Source organism: Emydura macquarii, unplaced genomic scaffold (genome assembly GCF_026122565.2).
Source record: "Emydura macquarii macquarii isolate MOO-44397 ecotype Brisbane River unplaced genomic scaffold, CSIRO-AGI_Emac_v2 contig_1043, whole genome shotgun sequence".
Classification (NCBI taxonomy): domain Eukaryota; kingdom Metazoa; phylum Chordata; order Testudines; family Chelidae; genus Emydura; species Emydura macquarii.
The window spans coordinates 20,385,241-20,404,313 of record NW_027131180.1 but is presented as its reverse complement, the minus strand read 5'-3'; the positions used below and the strand labels follow the sequence as shown (position 1 = coordinate 20,404,313).

The following is a 19,073-nucleotide window of genomic DNA, read 5'->3' as shown; positions in this document are numbered from 1 at the left end:
GGGGCACTCTGCTTGTGCAAAGGGTAACAGATTATCTACATGAAAGTTTCCTTGAGATATCAATGGATGATTCTCGGAGCATACCTCAGCACATGAATAATCTTTCCCGGGAGTAACCCTCCAGTAAAGTTCGCTAAGACCCTGAAAAACCATTTCCCCCCCCATTAAAAAGAAGAAGAAAAAACTCACCAGATGTGCCTTCTCCGGGATCATTATTGCTGTCTTGTGTGTTGCTAGACTGCTTTGGGGTCAGGAATAGGTCCTGACTGTCTGGGAGAATGGACACCCCGCTCTCCTGCACCCTGCTCTCCTCCTCCTCCTCCTCTTCCACAGAGTCCTCATTCTCCCTGGACTGGGATGCAGCAGAGGTATCAATGCTGCGTGGCGGCACTGTGGTGGGGTCACTGCCGAGAATTGCATGCAGCTCCTTGTAGAAGTGGCATGTTTTGGGCAAGGAGCCAGAACAGCTGTTAGCTTCCCTAGCTTTTTATATGCCTGCCATTGCTCCTTGATCGTCACGTAGCACTGCTGCGCATCCCTGTTGTGCCCCTTCTCCAACATGCCCTGGGATATTTTCCCGTAAATGTCCAAATTTCTTTTGCTGGCTCTGAGTTGAGCCATAATGGACTCCTCGCCCCACAGACCGATGAGATCTAAGACCTCTGGTCGACTCCATGCTGGAGCGTGTTTGTGCCTTGTGGTCGCCATGACAAGTTCAACTACAAAGCTCACTCCATGCTGGCTGCACAGGAAATGAAAATTCAAATTTTCCTGGGGCATGAGGGGAGGGGCCATTTCCTGTTTGCATGGCCACGTAACAGCAGAGCGCGAATGTCCAGAGTGGTCACAACGGGACATTATGGGATACCTCCTGGAGGACATTAACGTTGAATTATGTTACGCTCTGTCTACACTGACGCAAAATTGATCCATAAAATTTGAATTACACGCTATGCCACTTTCGGAGATGGTTTTATTATTATTTATTATTATTTATTTATTTTATTATTTATTATTTTGCTGTGCTTTAAGTTGATGGTACTACCGTGCCAATGTAGACGCAGGCTTTAGGAGATCGATATAAGTGACATTACGTTGACCTCCATTGCCAGTGTAGACCAGGCCTAAATAAGTGAACTACTTTATATTTCATGAAGTTTGTGGTGTTATTCTTCTGGGTATTCACAAGCTTAACATAATTAATTAATTCAGGTTTCCAGGTGTCAGACATAAGATTTTTGCATCAAATAGCCACAAATTTAGGATAAGCTGTTTTTTGCTATCTGTGCAAGAATGTTGATACCCCAAAATTCACACCAGTAATAATACTGGAGGTTTCAGGTTGCAGCCCCATAGTTAGAGATGTGTTCTAAAAAGGGCTTAAAATAGCACGAGTTCTTGTTTTTCTCTAAAAGTAGGTGGACTTTTGCTGCAAAATTTCACATTGTTAATTTTTATGTCCTTTGAATTTTCTGTTAACATTTTATTTGTTTCTCTGGATAAATTTTTAATTGGAAGTCTTTAAAAGTGGGTTCTGTCTGAAATTTGTCTTTGACGATACAATCATGCGTTTTTGACTGATATATTTAAAAACACTCCACCTACACAAATTTTGGTAGAGACTTGTATTCTTAGTAGATCTGTGCAATTTTTTGGGGTGAAAAAAATTGGATTTCAGGTAACTTTTTAGCTTTTCTTTGTCATAACTGAAATTTTATGTGCCAGTGATTGCTAACAGATAACCTCCATGTTTACTCATAAGCATGATGGTCTGGATATACATCAACTTGATGGGCCTACATGTAAAATGCTAGCTTTTAGGAGCTATGTTTTATTCTCCAGAAGGGAAGAATACGCACTTAACAGAGAAGGGCTCTATGCAGCTACTGATGAATAAATTTCTCCATCAGCAGCTGCACTTCTACCCCTCAATGGGATTACTCCCCTCTTGTCCAACCTCTGCCTTTGTTTAAACATTGAAGAAACCTAAGGAAATTAATAGTTATGAAGCAGTTAGAATTGCTACACACAAAACATACCTGACATAAACCCACAAAAACAAGACAATTAAAAGTTAGGCCATCTAACAGTACATAATCTCTTTCTCCTCCACTCAGAGGCATATATCTTACCATTACCACAACCATAAACTACAGAACATGTACAACAGCCTTAACTCTGCTCAATATATGTGCCAGCCTTCCATCATCCTGTCTGTGAAACTACTCTCTCCCAACATAGCACAAAACAACACCAAATTTCCACAGCCAATACTGTTTTGGTAAAGAGCGTATGTGGAGAAGGGTGAGTTAAGGTTAAGAATGTGGTGTGTGGTCTGTGATGTATGATAGCTGTGGTAATGGATGGTAAAGTTTGTATTTATGTGTGAAAGAGAAAAGATTTTTTTTTTATAATACATACGCTCTGTATTGAATTCTGTGGTCAACATTTACTTTGCATGGGCTCCATACTACTTTATTTTTGTGTTCCTTTCAAAATATATATACTCTTTACAGTATATTTATGGGCTTGTACCATACATTCTAATGGTTTTAGGAAAAGCTCATTTTATGGAAGAATATGGTTCTTTCAAGTTCTAAAATGCATCCTACAGTATTGAATACTTTACTTAAATTTAATCTAGACTGTAGTAAAATCAGAGGGAGGGAGGAAGACTTAAGAGGAACATGATTTATTGTGGGATCTACTTTCAATACCTCTGGACGGGTAATTCTGACCTAAATGACCTGAAGAAACACGTTCAGACTGAAAAACATGTCAGTAGCACATTTTTTTCCCAAGGGAATACAAACATTTTCTTAAAATCCAGCTCAACACCCATTCACTGAAAAAATTGTATAAAACGTGGAATTCCTATTGACTTTGCTAACCATTTTTAAAAGTTTGTCAAAATGATTGTTCCTCCAATTCAGGTACCAAAAAACTTTTCTTCTATTGGAAGAACAAAAACTGCATGAATCACCAAAACCCTGTAATCACATCACACATGGTCACTCTGAGCCATGCCAGATCTGCACCCATTCATTGCTACAGCAGCTGAAAATAATGATGCCAACAATGACAAGAAGGTCTGTGTCATAATTAGATAGTTTTATGATGATAAAAGGCTTTTGAATAATAATGTTTTTTCAAAGCCTGTGCGTAACGTTAGAAATGTGGAAAAACTTCTTGCACCAATTATTTTAGTTTTCATGGATTCCAGCATTCTATAGACAAACACAAATGGATTTTCCTTGGACTCAGCAAATGTAGTGATTGGCAAGCACAATCTGTATTAAGGAGTGTCAAAGATACATCCGCTTCTGTGTACAGCCTTCCATGCATGACATCCTTGTGTCACTTGGTAGCTAAGGCTGCTGTCAAAGTCATTCCCAAACCAGTGAAAGACGTGCTGGTTGCTACATTATACTACTGTACTTCAGTGCGATGTGGAATATTGCTACTACCAACTGTGGTGCAATACAAATGACTTATCAAACACAGTGAATAAAGTGAAAAAGGCCAAAATTTTCAAACTTAGGTGCCTAAATTTAGGTTCATAAAACTTTATTTAGGCACCTAAATATAAATAGCATAATTTTCACAGGTACTTAACAAACCAAATTCCCACTGAAATCAACAGCAACTCCAGGTACTCAGTACTCTTGCCAGACTACTTTTTAAGGGCCTAAATAAAGTTTGAGGCACCCAAGTTTGAAAACTTTTGGCTAAATTTTAATAAAGGTATTGAAAGGAACAATAATTTACTTAATCCATAAAGGGAGCCACTTAAGGTTTATTTTCAACAGCTGCTCTAAAGTTGCAGTGGAAGACAGAAATCAGCATGCTGCTTATTAAGAGATGTGGAGATCCAACCATTTTCTTTCTTCTTAGAGACTGCTCTGAATGACCAACAGTGGGCCAAATTTCAAAACTGGCTTCTGGGAGTATGCACATAGTTGGACACTTGTGCATTGCAAAATATTGAAAGCCATGTTTACATTGGGAAAATTTGCCAAAAAATTCCTGTGAGTTTTAGCTGAACTGCTCTTAAAACTAGTCCAGCTGCTATTGTAGAAAAGTCTCCTGTGTCTGAAAGCATTTTTAGCAATGTTTTAGTGAAACCTGCTGATGATCAAGTCTAATTAGGCCTTTTAGGGAAAGATAAAAGGGCCACAGCAGAAGTATTTTCTCTTGGGGAGGGAAGAAAGAAGACTCCAGGAATGAAGCTCTGGGCATTGCTGCTCATCAAAAAAGAAAGGAGTGATCCAAAGGAGCCCAAGAGAGGCTGATGGGGAGAAACTGAAAAGGTGCCGGGAAGGGATTAAAGCTAGAGGGCTTTATGAAAAGTGTCTGAGCTGAAGACAGACCAGAACCTCAGAATGAATGTTGGGTCCAGGTTGAGGCTGGGATGTAGACTCTGTGGGTTTTTTGTATTTGTCTTTTGGACTGGTATACTCCAGAATGGGTGCATGTTCATTAAATGGCTTAGCAGGAGAGCCAAGTCATTGTAGCAGCCAAACTTCATTGCTTCTCAAAAACCCCCACAGGCTGAAAGGAAATTGAGGCTTGTTTGCTGCAGACCCATCCCAGGGCACACTGAAGGCAGGGACTTTGATACAGTGTGACTGGACCTTTTTAAACACAAATGGTTCAGTGAGTCCATGTTAGTCATGCTTACTTTGTATTGTGAACTATTGCAGTTTTGCCTTGTGTCCAAATAAGATTACTCTTGGGTATGTATCCCTCAATTCCTGACAGAAACTGTGGCTTGTGGGAGATGTTTTCAAGGCCGCTGGTGCACTGTGGGACATTAATAGGAAGATTATATAACCTATCTTGGTGCCATCCACCCTGGCATACTTGTCAACATCTTGTGACAAAAAATTAGAGATTTAATTTACATGAAATGACACATTTGCATAAAGTGCTATCTGATGATGACATAGGCAGCTTCCAGGTCCTCACAAAAGTAAAAAATGCCAGTTAATTAATTCTGTATAGCACAATCCCATATCAGTCCATTCCTCAGAGCCTCATCCATCAATTATGCACTTATCCCATGTATATCAATTAATGATGTGTGACATCTGCCACAGCCCCACAAGTCTATATTTTCATCCCTAAATCAACTAATATTTTACTACCACATCCACTCCTAAACCCCTTGACACACAAACACACTAGTTGTGGAGGTTCTTCATCCCCCTCCCAGGCATGCATGTGCAGCTCCAGTGGGGGTTCTCCTTTTTCCGCTTCCCTGGCCTGGTTCTGCAAGAACATAGAGGAGAAGAGTTGAGTGGAGAGGAACAGACCCATTTTTCCATGTAGGCAAGAGTGGGCAGAGACACCCTGAGCTGCTGGGATCTTTTTGCTTCCTCTTTCCCTCCTGTGAAAATGGTATTGTGTACTCTTCTCCCCTGCTCCTCACTCAAACATTTCTGTCAACTCCTGAGGAGACCGGGAGAGCTCTGCCTCTAACTGCCTACTGTAGCAGCTCTGATTTGCTGTCTTTCCCCAAGAGACGGGAATGGAGAAGAGCAACCAGTCCATGAAGCTTCTACTGTAAATTAATGGATTTTGCCTGCAGGGTCTGCAAACCTATAATCTAACATGTAAAGTTGACAAGGCACTACAATGGGGCAGAAATAAACAGTTTAGTTGAAACCAGTATTTAATCCTGTGTAAAACAAGTCTAATCCAAGCAGTATTTGGCATGCTTGGAAACTGTTTAGATCACTTTTTGTGTGGACATGATGGGTTTTACAAGCATACTAGGGAACCACTTGGTTCTTAGTATGGTACATTTCTTTAGGTGGACAGTTTTGAAAATCTGTCCCACTATCTTTTCTAGCAGAAGATTTGATGGTGCTGAAGGTACCAGGAGAAAAACATACTTCTAATATCTTTCCTGAATAGCTTTGTGAAGTTAGAGATACTGCAAATAGCATCTGTCTGAATTTCAAAGACAATACTCCCCAGAGGGAGGACAAAAAGCTATCTCTTCATATCAAGAACAAAGTTTTCATTTCAGCTAGTACTGACATATTCTGCTGCACAACCATAGAATGAGGAAATTGTATTTTGTACCACTGGATAAACTTCAAAAGAAGCTGCCAATGAAAGACCTAATTTTAACAGGATTGAGGATATTTTATTTCTTGACTGCACCAGGAATTTCCCACAGAGAAGCAAAAGCTTTGCCTTGGATGATATCAGATAAGACTACAATTTACCTGAATTAAAATCAGCAGAAAGCAAACTAAACATTTGGGGAGAGTAACGTGAAGGGTAATACAAGACCCTTTGAGATTCAAGGGTGGAGCTTAATGACCATGGTATCTTTATGTCTCAGCATCCTTATGAAGAGCAGAATCATTTTTCTGAAGATTGGGATGTTAGGAACCAGAGACATTCCCATAATAGCCCATGGGAAGGAGGCATGACAGCTAGTAATTTTCAAAAGTGCATACACAAGGGCAGTCTTCTAGGAAGGCTCCTGCTAGGAAAAAAACTGCTTGCTTTTACTGAGAGACTGCTACAATCACATGTACTTCTGGTGTGTTTATTTTGCATTTTGAACCTTGTTTGAACAGGCAGCCCATAGAACTAAGGACCTTTATGAAGCATGCTGGCTTCTGTGAACTCTGGTTCCTAACTCTCCCTATGCATTGTATGGGAAGCCTGGATGTCTAATTTGGTCTTGTGGATTTCACTAGGTGATAAAGCACCTAAAAGGTAGGCGTTGCAATGTATGCATCTCTCTTGTGAATTTAGCCCTAGCAACTTTGTCCAGATGATGATGTAATTTAGACATCTTGAAGCTGCCATGCTGGATTGCCCACTGTTCTCTCCTAAGTGTTAGCAATGTAAATCCCAGACAGCATTTTTATCGAGAACGTGACCTTTATCCTCGCCCAGCACTTGTGAGACTGGGCTATGCGATAGCTTTGACCCAAAACTCATTCAATTAAGGGCACAATGGACTCCAGTGAGCATTATTTAGTCATTTTGCCAGGAAACTTCCAAACCTGGATTTGCTGGCACAAGACTATGCTAGCTGAGGATGCAGAGAAGACAGGAGATTATTTGTCTGACTGGCACGATGAGAGTAGAATAGATCAAAGAGCCGCCACGACTGATGGTGAAAGGAGGTTGGCGTTCAAAGGGAAAAAATACACAGACAAGGCTTCTGAGCAGTGGGGTCACTGGATGAGGACTCTCAGAATATATGTACTTCGAGAGAGAAGAGGAGCTCTCCCAATTTGCCCAATTTGGTTTAAATGGAAAACTAAGGAATGCTAAGCAAAATCGCCTGATAATGATATGTGATTACATGAGATGCAGTAGCTATGTGAGTATCTGTGGTTTTGAGGCAGTAGAGAATAGGTGGAATCAGGCCTATAGAGCTTAGCACTTGAACTATTCATGCCTGGTCTAATAAACTTGGGCTCAATCCAGAAATGGTGCAGACAGACAACATGATTCACATAAATTGTGTTTATGGGAGCACAAAGGTGTATACTGCTGCAAACAGACTATCTTAGAGTCTCGGACCAGGTAGGAAAATTCTGGATTGGGGACACTAAAAAGCTGTCCTGGAAGTGTTTTTGGTGGAACTGGAAGCATTTTTCACCTTTCACCACCTCAAGCTACACAGAAATGTATTCTGTTAAGTGAACAGAAATTCTCAAATCAGAGATGTATGAGGTAAACTTCTGGTACTCTGATATGCTGGGGCTGATGTGAGGTGTGGGGGAGAGAAGCAAGATCCTGAGACTGGCTTATTGGCTTGTAGCCTCCAGTGTTCTAGGAACTTGAGTGTGATAAACATAGAATCAGGCATAATATACACGCCTGTAGAAAGTGCCTACAACCAGAAGAAAACAAATGAGCCAGTGAGTAAAATCAAGTAAATAAAGATTGGCTAATGAGAACATAAGAATTTCCATAGTGAGCAGATCAGTGGTCCATGTAGCTCAGTATCCTCTCTCCTACATTGGCTTCACTATTAGATGCTTCAGAGGAAGAATCAAGAGACTCCCTCTCCCTCGAGTAGGCAATTATGGAATAATCTGTCCCAAGAGGTAATTTCTTCCTAACACCTATCAGTTAGAAAAAAGCCATTAAGGATATAATATATTGATCTAATCTATTCTAACTAATGTAACTGTAAAAGTTCTCATAACGGTCTAATCCTTTTTGTGAATCCTACTAAATTCTTGCACTCAGTGATATCATATAGCAATGCGTTCCCTGGTTTAATTATGCATAGTTTTAAAAAAGTTTCCCTGTATCAGTTTTAAATAACCAAATGCTCTCTTATTCTTCTATAAAAACAAGTAAACGGAAATGCCTGGCTTAGGTTTTCTTCACCATTCATTGTATATCTCTATTCTGACTCCTCCTATTGTCCTCGCTATATGATGATTCCTCTGTTGATTCAGTTCTTTTGATGATTCAGTCTCTCTTTATATGGATGTCTTACCATGTAATCATTATTGTCACCAGTCTCTGACTCTCTGTTTCTACTATATTCTCTTTAAGAGATAGGATGGTATCATAGGAAACTTCTGGCTCATCTGAGTCCAATAGCAGCCTTCTCCTCCCTGGTCTTCAGTATGCATCCACTTGAGTGGTTCTGCAACTGTGTAGGCAATGAGGTGGCCTGGCGTCTCACAAGTGCTTCAGGAAGCACTGTCACTTTCTGAGCTGGCATCCTCATCATAAGAGGCATTTAGGACACCAGCTTTGAAGCCAAAGTTTCCTGTGCTGGGAATATTGAATTTCAGGGTATGAGCATCTGCCTTGGTGTGCAACCCCCCCACTCCTCAAAAACCAAACAAACCCAAAACAAAAACCAAAAAACCACTTCAACAGATCCCACCTGACAAAGCAGGGTGAGAAGCATCTCTTACTGTGGGCTTCATGGCAGCCTCATGGAGATCCAGGAGTGACCAGGCCAGGCTGCTGAGTATATACTAACACCCAAAATCACTGTTCTCTTTTCTGCTTTGAGCATGTGATAGCAGAAAGGAAAAACACAAAGGCTCAGTTATGGAGCTGCTTGGAGTCAAGGGTGTGTCAGGGGAAAGCTGGCCCTCTCTTGGTGCCTCAGCTTCTTGTATAGAGTTTGAGTGTTGTGTTGACCCTTCCAAGCATGCAGACCGACTTCATGCCAAACTTACAGAAGTCTCCCTAGGGTGTCTTGTGGAGAGCTTGGTGGTACTCATTTATTCATTGAGTGGGGTGGCACCATTGCAAATCTCCAAGGCAGATGATGCAATTAACATGGTCATCAGTCTGAAATATTTTTCTACCTTACTGATGTTTGACATCATTAAGCATTCTTCCTTCCTCTTGGAATGCCGTACTTGAAATAAAAGAGAGAAAAGGAAACTTACTTGTGTTAAAGGAAGACCCAGACAGTGGACCAAACAAGTGCAGAATATTGATAGAGGTGCTGAACCAAGAGACATCAAATTGCCTAACAGATTTTAGTGCTGGAGTGCCCTGAATCAAGAACAGTGCTGGCTGTGAAACTAATGAAAACACTGCAACAGTGCTGTGGTTGGAGCGGGAGAAAAAGAGCAAACAGGTTGAAACAAGTCAGAGGCAGAAATGGCTAGTGGTGCCAAAGCACCAAGAAAAATGAGCGCCAAAACACCCAGGAAAACAAGCACTGAAACACTGTAAAAAAAACCAACCAACCAAACAAAAAAACCAGATACCCAATCTATACATGGTAGGCAAAGGCCTCATATTTAACAACCAGACCAGACCCACTAGAAAGTGAGGAATAGTAAAGGAAACCCAGAAAGTATTGCTAGATATTACTAGATGAAGACTGAAGAGGTGCAGTTTTCTGTGGGGAGTTCCTTTGCTGAATGAAACCAACTAGAATGTTTAGATGGTGATATTTATATACAGTAGGGGAATGGGCACAATGGCTTTACCCTATTCCTGCTGGCCTCAAGGGTCAAATACATTAAGAGATAGGGTCGTTCTGCCAATCTTGTGCTAAGAAGCTGGAATCCTGCATAGATGGCATTTTTTTTAATAGAAAGCAGTTTCATGTATAATAACCCCACCAGGCTTGTATGGATATTCATGTGGATTTCAAATATCAAGTTACAAACATAAAGCCAGTAAAAAGAAAAATGTATTAAAATTGTGATACATTTCACACTTCCAATTTTTCTGAACAGACAATAGCAGCTCTTTGAAATGTATTGTTGAAGTACATGGAACCACAGTAAATCAGTTGGAGAAAATGAGGAAAGGTAATTTTGTTCAACATAAAGACAAAAATGGGAGGGAGACAGGATAACTAGCCCGAGCTGATCATAGGCAAATTTTATGTCTCCCAGCACAGATTATCCCATCGTTTTTAATTTAAAAAATTCTTACTTATTGCATCATTTTACATCTACTCTTTCTATTAAGTAAAAACTTTTACAAATTTATTTTCTCTTACTTTTGTTCTTTTCCCTTGTCCTCAGCTCCATATTTCCTTTTTCTCTATTGTGTGTCTTATCTTTTCCTATGTCATTTTCAGTTTGTTGTCCCCAAATATCATTTATCTCCATTATAGAACAATTATTTTTTCCTCTTCCCCCTCCAACTTTCTTTTTTTATGTTGTATATTCAGGGTCTTGCAGAGTGTTTCTGTTAAGAGGAGAAATTGATGATGGAATCAGGTATTTCCTTGATGCAATCCTGTTAATTTACAAGTTCTGTTTCCCTGAACAAAGGAAGAATTTAACAGGAGGGAGTTTCTTTGCTCAGAGTTCCAAGGCCCTTTCCAAGCAGCACTGCCCAAAAGACCTCTCTCTCAGTTTTATTCTCACAGTCACGCTACAAGTGTTTCTCTGGCTATCTCTGGTGCTTCATTCTCAGTCTGCCTTTGTAACATTTCTCCTACATGCACATGTGTGCGTGCGCGCACACACACACACAGACACACACACACACAGAGCTTTACCAAACAATACCCAGCCCCCCTATGTTTGCTCTCATTGTATAGTTCCTTGCATGGGCCCTGGTTTCAGAGGTGGCTCATATTATTTCAGCTATCTTACTCCACAAAGGAACTTAGCTGCTTTTTACATTTATTCTGAACGAGGGACGGCTGTTACATCCACCAGCTTCAACGGTTTCATCCAAACCCTGGCATAAAAATATAATTCCTTTCCCTTCTCTTTTGTATCCCCCATTCTCAGTTTCTCTGTACTCTTCACACCTTCATCTTCTCTCTATGCTGTTTTACCTCTCCCACCATAAACTGTCATTTTTCTTTCCTAACTCAAATAACAGTTGTCCTGCTTCATGCCCCCAAAATCTCTCTCATTCTCACACAAACATGCTCTATTGCCCGCCTTTCAAGTTGAACAAATGTCCAAACACATGCAAAGTCCCCAAGAATCTTCCTTTCCTTGCACTCACCAAATCTATTGACACAAACACAGGCAGGCTCCCCTCAATCCCAACCTACATGGCATGTTATATAGGCTCACCTCCAGAAGTTTATGCACATCCTTTTTCTCCCACTATAAGCAATCAATCTCTCCCTTTGTTGTCAGGTTCTATCTCACTTTCTAGCCTATACACATACACACAGCCTCCACTCCCTCATGGTTTTCTCCTCCACATTCTATCCCCCACTCCTCCTCCGGAACTGATTTATGTGGTACAACTATCCTGTGGAGACAAGGCCTAAGTCTACTAAACTTGGTGAAAAATATTAGTGCTACAATTTAAAGAAATACAATGGTTGTATGCTGTTTACTGAGCACTATGGTTAAATATACATACTGCCGTTCCATTTTAGAAATGTAACTTGTTACATCTCGTCTTTCCTGGCCTCACTTCACTTTTTGTCTTTTCTTCTCTATTGTAGATCATGAGTGGGGGCTGGTGTGCAAAATCACTGGTGAGTGATACCATAATGTCCCACCAACCTACCCCATTTGGGTTTTCTTTTTGTGGACTGCAGTCTCCTGTACAGCAGCATTGGCTTTTTTTATTAACTTCTTCCATCAAGTCAGGTGTTACATTGCTCTTTATATACAGGAAGAAGAGTTTTTTGTAAGCATTTTCATCCTTCTTCATCAGGTAACATGTAATCTGCAACTTTTCTCTCCCTCCCCCAAAATTAATTAGATTTTCAAAGTATTAAACTGGGACACTGGTGAGCATGTCCCTGAAAGGCTTTTGGTGGGGGATGAGGGAGATTGGAGGAGAAGTTGGAAGAGAAGGATTCTCACTCTTTTCTTTCCCATAACCCACCTCCTTTCCTAATGAAAAATTGGGGAACGTTACAATAAAGAGCAGGGTGGAAAAAACGAATGTCTCCTTTTGCGATCCGTTTTCTCCCAGTCACAATCTCCCTGACACCCCCCGCTTCGGTCTAGCTCTTACCCCCTTATTGCATGTGTGTGCGTGTTGCTTATTCACCAGTTCAACTAATTTACGCCTCTCATAGCCATTTCCCTTTCAATGAAGAAGCTCCAAGCTCCCATAATAACTTCTCCCAGCCTGATCTCCCCTAAGCTAACCCTTCTCCCCCCTGCCCTCCATTCCCTTTCTACCTACACCACAGAACCCTCCCTCCCCTCTGCTGAAAGCCTTTCTACTCCCAGACAGCCTTTCTGGATCCTGGCTCAAACCTGCTCCTGCTACTCCCTCACAATTCAACCTCCATCAGATTCCCCCAGCTCAAAAGCCTTCTTCCTCCCATCCTCCCATGTACCAAATCCTCTGCCCGTACCATATCCCTTCCCTGTCTAGTTCCAAATTCAGAATTTTCCCCAGCCCACCTTTTTCTCCAAGCTCAGAAATTCACACTCATCCACTCAGAAACCCTTCTCTAGACAACATTTCAGTTTAGAGCTTCCATCCCCTGCCCATTGCTAAGCCCAGAGAAACAAAAGTAGAGGCAGCAGGGAAGGAGTGTGTTCTTTATATGTGGCTGAAGGCAGCATGTATGGGGCCTCCATACCTTGTCTCTGGTCAGCCTGGCAGAAGCCTGTATTCCTGGCATTAGCTCCCTCTACTGCCTGCATCCCCTGTACTGCAGCAAGAATCCTCCAGTAGCTACATTGTAGACCTGTGCTATGCCTCACATGCTGAAACAGTGGCATGAGGTGTCAAACATACAGCTTTCTTGATATCTTCATGTGATCCACATGGTATATCTAAACTTTCATAAAAAAAGTTTCTAGCTTTCAGGGTTGCAAAAATAACCTTTCAGATGCAAACTGAGTATAAATGCAGTGCTGTCTTCCTGAATGTGCAAGCAGCCTGAAAGAATGACTTAAAGAACTGTGAAGTTTCTGTCCACGTTAATCTAATGTGTGTAAGCACTCATGTCTAACGAAGACATTTTACATGTGATCTTTAACTTACGTAACCACTGACCTTTTCTCAGATGGGATGGAAAACAGTGTAGGAGTGAAACCATGGGGGAAATTGGGAATTGTTGCAGGGCAGAAAATGCAGAAAGAAGAGACCCAGAGATAGAAAAGGGTGAGAGAAGGCACTAGAGTACAAAGAAAGAAGAGAAATCAAGGAATAAATAGCAGTGGTTGGTCCTAAACATGAGAATAATTTCCCATGAGTGATGCTGCATGTGACTTAACAAATAATTAAAAGTTTAGGTGTTAGATAAAGGCCCACTGATGTCTCTGCATTGCATTCCTTTTTAGGTCTTACAGGATGGCTCCGTAACCATGTGGAGAATTTTGCCTTAAAGGCACAGTCACTGTATCAACTACTGAGGAAGGGAGTACCCTGGAAGTGGTGCCCAGAACAGGAGCAGGCCCTATTAAAATTAAAGCAAGCGGTAATTTCCGCCCCTGCATTAGTATACCCAGATAACACTAAACCATTTGTGTTGCAGTTAGATCATTCCCCAAAGGGAATAGGAGCTATTTTAAGCCAGGAGGGAAATTCTGGTCAAAAGCCAGTGTCATTTGCCTCTTGAGTACTGGAAGGACCAGAGATCATTTTTACCCCTTGTGAAAAAGAAATGTTGGCATTGGTATGGGCCTGGGGCACTGGCAATACCTAAATTGAGTGCGATGACGGCCAACTCATGTGGTTCTCAGCAGAACCAACAGAATTTATAAGTGAGGGGAATTATAGAATACCACAGTACAATTCCTCTATTATGCCATATGATTTGGTAGGCCGCTGGATAACAGCAGATATGAAAATTAAATATATGTTGTAAATAATTGATATTAATTGGTTCTATAGATCCCGCTTTTGTTTTGTGTTTTGTTTGTAGACAGATCCAAGATGGCACACGAAAGCACAAGATCAAGATATGCATATGAAGAAAAGTTGTATGGTGTTCTTGCTATTGTTTTATTGTGTGTGTTTCCTGTGCTATGTTGGGTGTGAACGGGAAAGATGGTGCAATCTCAGACAGATGTTGTGGGATGGTACCCCAGCCCACTATTGTGTGGCTGTGGGAAGATGCTTTGGAGCTTAAGATAATGACTTTTTGTAATTTTGAGAGGCAACTCACAATTAATGTCACCAAAATGAGTACCCCCCGAGAAGAAGCTGGCCCAGATTATTTGATTTATTTACACAGAGTGAATTGGACCAAAGAGAAACAGAGCAACACAGTTATGGTATCAAAATCGGTCTAAAGTAATTTATAATAAAGCCGATTTTGGCTATTACTACATGGGGATATTCCACCTAATAAAGAAAAAGACACCTGTTACTGAACTGAAGGTATACTATCTACAATGGGTTTTAGTTAATCCCTTTGCAAGTGTAGTGATGTACATAAACACCTATCTGAGTGCAGTTGTACATTGTGCTCACAATCCCAGAGAATACAATGTTGGGGACTTGGTGTTAAAAAAAAATTATAAGAGCCAAGTACTGGAGACTCCAAAGGTACACATTGTGAAAGTACATGTAGGCATACAAAATATTAACATATCCCACCTACATCCCCATTGCACACCATTTGTAACACCCTTAGTACAAGAATGGATGCACTGGATGGACACCTGGGTAACACACAATGCTAACACACATGCACGTTCCAAGCGAGACATTGGAGGAAATATTTTGGGAGGTATAAAAGCATCAGCAAAAGTGCTGAATGCAATTAATAAAAAAGTTTTGACAAACAAATTAAGCATCCTAGGCAGAAGCCTTGGAGCCCTATCAGATCCCATAGTACACACACATTCAGTTTTGGGATATGGAGAAAAGTTACTTGGAGATATATTAGTACCCTGGGAAATAAATAATGAAAAAGCACGCCTGAGCCTATTAAATCTCACAAAAATTATAATAAATGCTACCTCCAAAGCTTTAGGTTGCATACAAGCACAACTTTGGGCTCAAGAAATAGGCCAAGGTCTCATCCGACAAGGACTTAGTGGAGTCCTGCCTGATGAAATAAAAAAAATTGATTTGGGATGATGCCACCACCCAAGAAAGGGCCTTAAGTCATTGGTGAAAAATGTTAAATTTCACAGTAGATGCCCAGGCTCAAGAGATTACAGCGTATGTAATGACAATATCTGCTGCTTGCATCATGGACATACACAGAGTAGTCCTCCTAGGCCTCAATGTAAAAAGTGGAGTGTTATGGCCTATTGAACACCTGATATGGGGATTGAAAGAAGGAAATGAAATTTCATTGGTTAGTTTACAAAGCTGCACACGTAAAGCCGTGTTGGGATCAAAATTGGGATATATTTGTAAAGAACCACTTACACAATATACATACCCTTGTAAAAAAGATGAATTGGATGTATGAAATTGTCAATATGCTTTGTTACCCACTAATAGCATTAATTCTATCATTGTGTACATTGGACAAGGTTGTGTTTGTGTACGCACGCAATGTACCCAAGTTGTAATTAATGAAATGTATAAAAAAAATGTTATGTTATTGCAACGTTGCTGTATTGGAATTATGTGATGTAGTTTATAAAGTATCAAAGAATATATTTCAGTTATTAGTAGATATTAATGTTGTAGAATACGTTCAATCTGTGATATTGGGAGTCAATACTGATTTGGTACAACGCATGCTAACACATTCAAACTTGATAACCCTACTTACACACATTCAGGAACAATTGAAGACTGTAAATTTGATAGTTAAACATGATGGGACTAAAGTAATTGAAGTCCTAGATGCTGCAAAAGCTGCCACAAAGCACAGTTGGTGGGAAACCCTATTGGGGTGGTCCCCCACTGCCACTGAGATTTTTAATCTAGTCCTGCATCCCATTGTGCTCATGTGTGTATTGCAGATAGTTTCTATGATGGCTGCAGTGGGACTCTTGGTGGACTAGAAGATCCCTAAAGCGACTCAAGGGCCTAAAAGACCCCCGCATATGAGCGAGGCGGTGCGCTGCGATATACCCTGCCGACAAGAAGACACTAATTGTTCGGACTCTGGCTGGGATGCCTTGAACCATAGTTGAAGGTGTGTATCAAGGAATCGTCGTGGTGACCAATTAAGTTATGACAGCCACCAAGGAGGGGAATGTTGGAGGCCCAGTACAATTTGAGTTGCTTGACCTCTGTCCTACAGGCTTAGCATAGCATTCAGTTGCTTGCTTGGTTATTCTGCCCCTGTAGCATGACATCTTTCAGTTAGCAGAGACTGAATAACGGTAGAGATGCCTCAGTTTCTGCATAGCATGGCACATAACAAGACAAAATACAGATACTGTATGCTTGCAGCTGCACACAGATAACGGTGATGGGAACAACAAGTTATCCTCGAACGTCTGGGGTACATTGTTTTATTGCCAAGGGGCATATTTTTACTCCACCCCTTCTATCACCAGATGTTGTTTTGACGACCCCAATTATTATGGTGAGAATAGAATGTAGTTAAGGGTGGAATCCCAATGTAGGTAATTAGCATATATGATAATGAGAAAGAAATAATTAGGTGAAGGTTGTTTATGGAAGGGTATACGTAGTTATCACGTAGACAAAGGGGGGCACTCCATCAACACCTGACTCCGTGGGAGGTGCTGCCAGTTGGACCAAAGGCCACTGACTCCCTGGCAGGGCCCCTGAAGAAAGCCGTTCCTGTATACAGCCTTTTGAGTGACTGCTTAGCTCTCCAGGCTTAGTGAGTATGATATATTGTAGTTAATTTTAGGTTTTGTATCTAACTTGTATATTTATAAAAAACCTTGCACATGAAACCTTATTGATCTGCAAATCGGGCGTAATGGATCTCACTGGTATCCACACTGATCACAAAGTGTCCAAAACCAACATCCCCTACTGATTTTGTGTAAGCTTCCCAGTAACATAATTAGGAATTCCATTGTAGATTCAGAGTAGTTGTAGTCCTAAATTTAGACTCTGAGCCAAAATTAAAAGTGGAATTCAGGCCTCTCTAAAGAATGTGTATGATATCCCTGCTATAGACACTAAATATCCTCTACAGTGTAGCTGCCAAATTGCTGAGGCTTTATTATCCCTAATAACCTGACACTTGGAAGGTGTGGCTTTTTTTGTCTGTTGTTGTCAGTGCATATTCCCTCTTCTTCTCCTCTCAAAATCCAACTCTTTTATCCATTTCTCTTTGTTCCCTACGTTGTGCTCGCTACCTTTAACAGTCTTATTTTCCTTCTCCCACCTCCTCCCCACCAATCTTTCTCCCACTGTATCATACTTCTGCTTTCTAATGTATTCCACCAATCTCTCCCTTACACTCATCCACTCACAACCTGGGACAGAAAATTTTATCAGATATGTAACAGCTAGGGGTGGCGCTAAACATACTAGCCGAAGTCTGGAACAATATGTAGAAACCACATTGTCTAGAAACATGCCTCAGTGAGACACCAACAGTTGCTGGAAAAGAGGAGGAGCCTAGGCCTCTTCTCAGGTGCACTGCGGTCTCCAGGTCCTTATTCCATCCTGAGCTCAGTGACCTCAGTCTTTCATTTCAGCCTCCGGTTAGGAGTCTGAAAACTATGCTGCATACCCACCTCTCTCTGGCTGCTGGAATTCTGTGTCCCTACCCCAAGCTTGCTGGCTACACACAGAGATAGCTGGGTTAGCTTCTCTGCCCTCTCAGCCTTCTGACAGCTGTGTGTCTGCTACCTTTTCCTTATCTCCATTTTGGGCCTCCTCCCTAGTGAATAGCTGCAGGGCACCTTCTATTATTGTGCATAGCTTTGACCCTCTGAAGAAGGACCAGATTTTTGTCTGTTTCACTGACACGCACAGGTTTCCTAAGCGCTGCCACTGTCCATACTTCAATTTAAGCCTGCAAGTTTGGCGTGGCAGCAGCAGCACGGGAGCTGCCTGCAGACCCTGGAAGGGAATGCAGTGCTGCCCCTCAGCTCCTCCTTCTGCAACATGTGGAAGGGTTTTTAATCCACAACTGAAGACTAGAAACTTCTCTCCCTCCTGCGGGAAGAGTGGGTGAGCGGGGCTGCTGCCTGCTGGCGCACATGCGCCAGATCCCGCTGGCTCAGGCCCAGGGGCGGTGGCAGGGGAGCCGTAGAGATGAGGCATCTTCCTCCTCCCCTCCGCTGCGCGGCTGGGCACCCGGAGCCTGGGTCTCCATCCGCAACTAGCCTCCCAGGCAGGGACAGCAGCCAGACCCAGGCCCAGGCGGGTGGGAGGAGGGGGCGGGGGACGCGCGACGCGCCCCTCTCAGCAGGCGCCGCGGGCCCGACCCTGAGCCATGGACGAACCCGTTTGCAGCGGCACCTCCGGGTTTATAACGTCACAGACACGCTGCTGCCTGGCAAAACAGGAGCCGCGAAGAAGAGAAGCACCATTTACCAAGGCAACCAAGCCCCGCCTTCGCCCATTGCCCCCCCCCACGTCAGTTCGGTCTCCCGCCCGGCGGGGGCGGGGCGCGGGTTCTCACGGCGTGATTGACAGTTGCTATAGTAACATGCTTGTCCCGTCGCCATTTTGTCAGTTGGGGTTTTTTTTTTTCAAATAACTTCCCTTCCCGCCCGAATTATAATTTTACCCAGGAAAGCGTCATCGCGGGTTTTGGGGGCTTCACCCCGCGCGCGCGGGCGCAGGGGCAGCGGGGAGGA

The 19,073-nt window shown here is 42.0% G+C and overlaps 1 long non-coding RNA gene across 1 annotated transcript; it reads left to right on the top strand.

Annotated features, from left to right (window-relative positions):
- Nucleotides 1–4,106: 4,106 nt before the first annotated feature.
- Nucleotides 4,107–14,681, top strand: LOC137151115 (uncharacterized). Its single transcript, XR_010919183.1, has 4 exons — nt 4,107–4,310; nt 10,209–10,283; nt 11,900–11,932; nt 14,291–14,681. It is a non-coding gene; the product is annotated as an uncharacterized lncRNA (long non-coding RNA).
- Nucleotides 14,682–19,073: the final 4,392 nt, after the last annotated feature.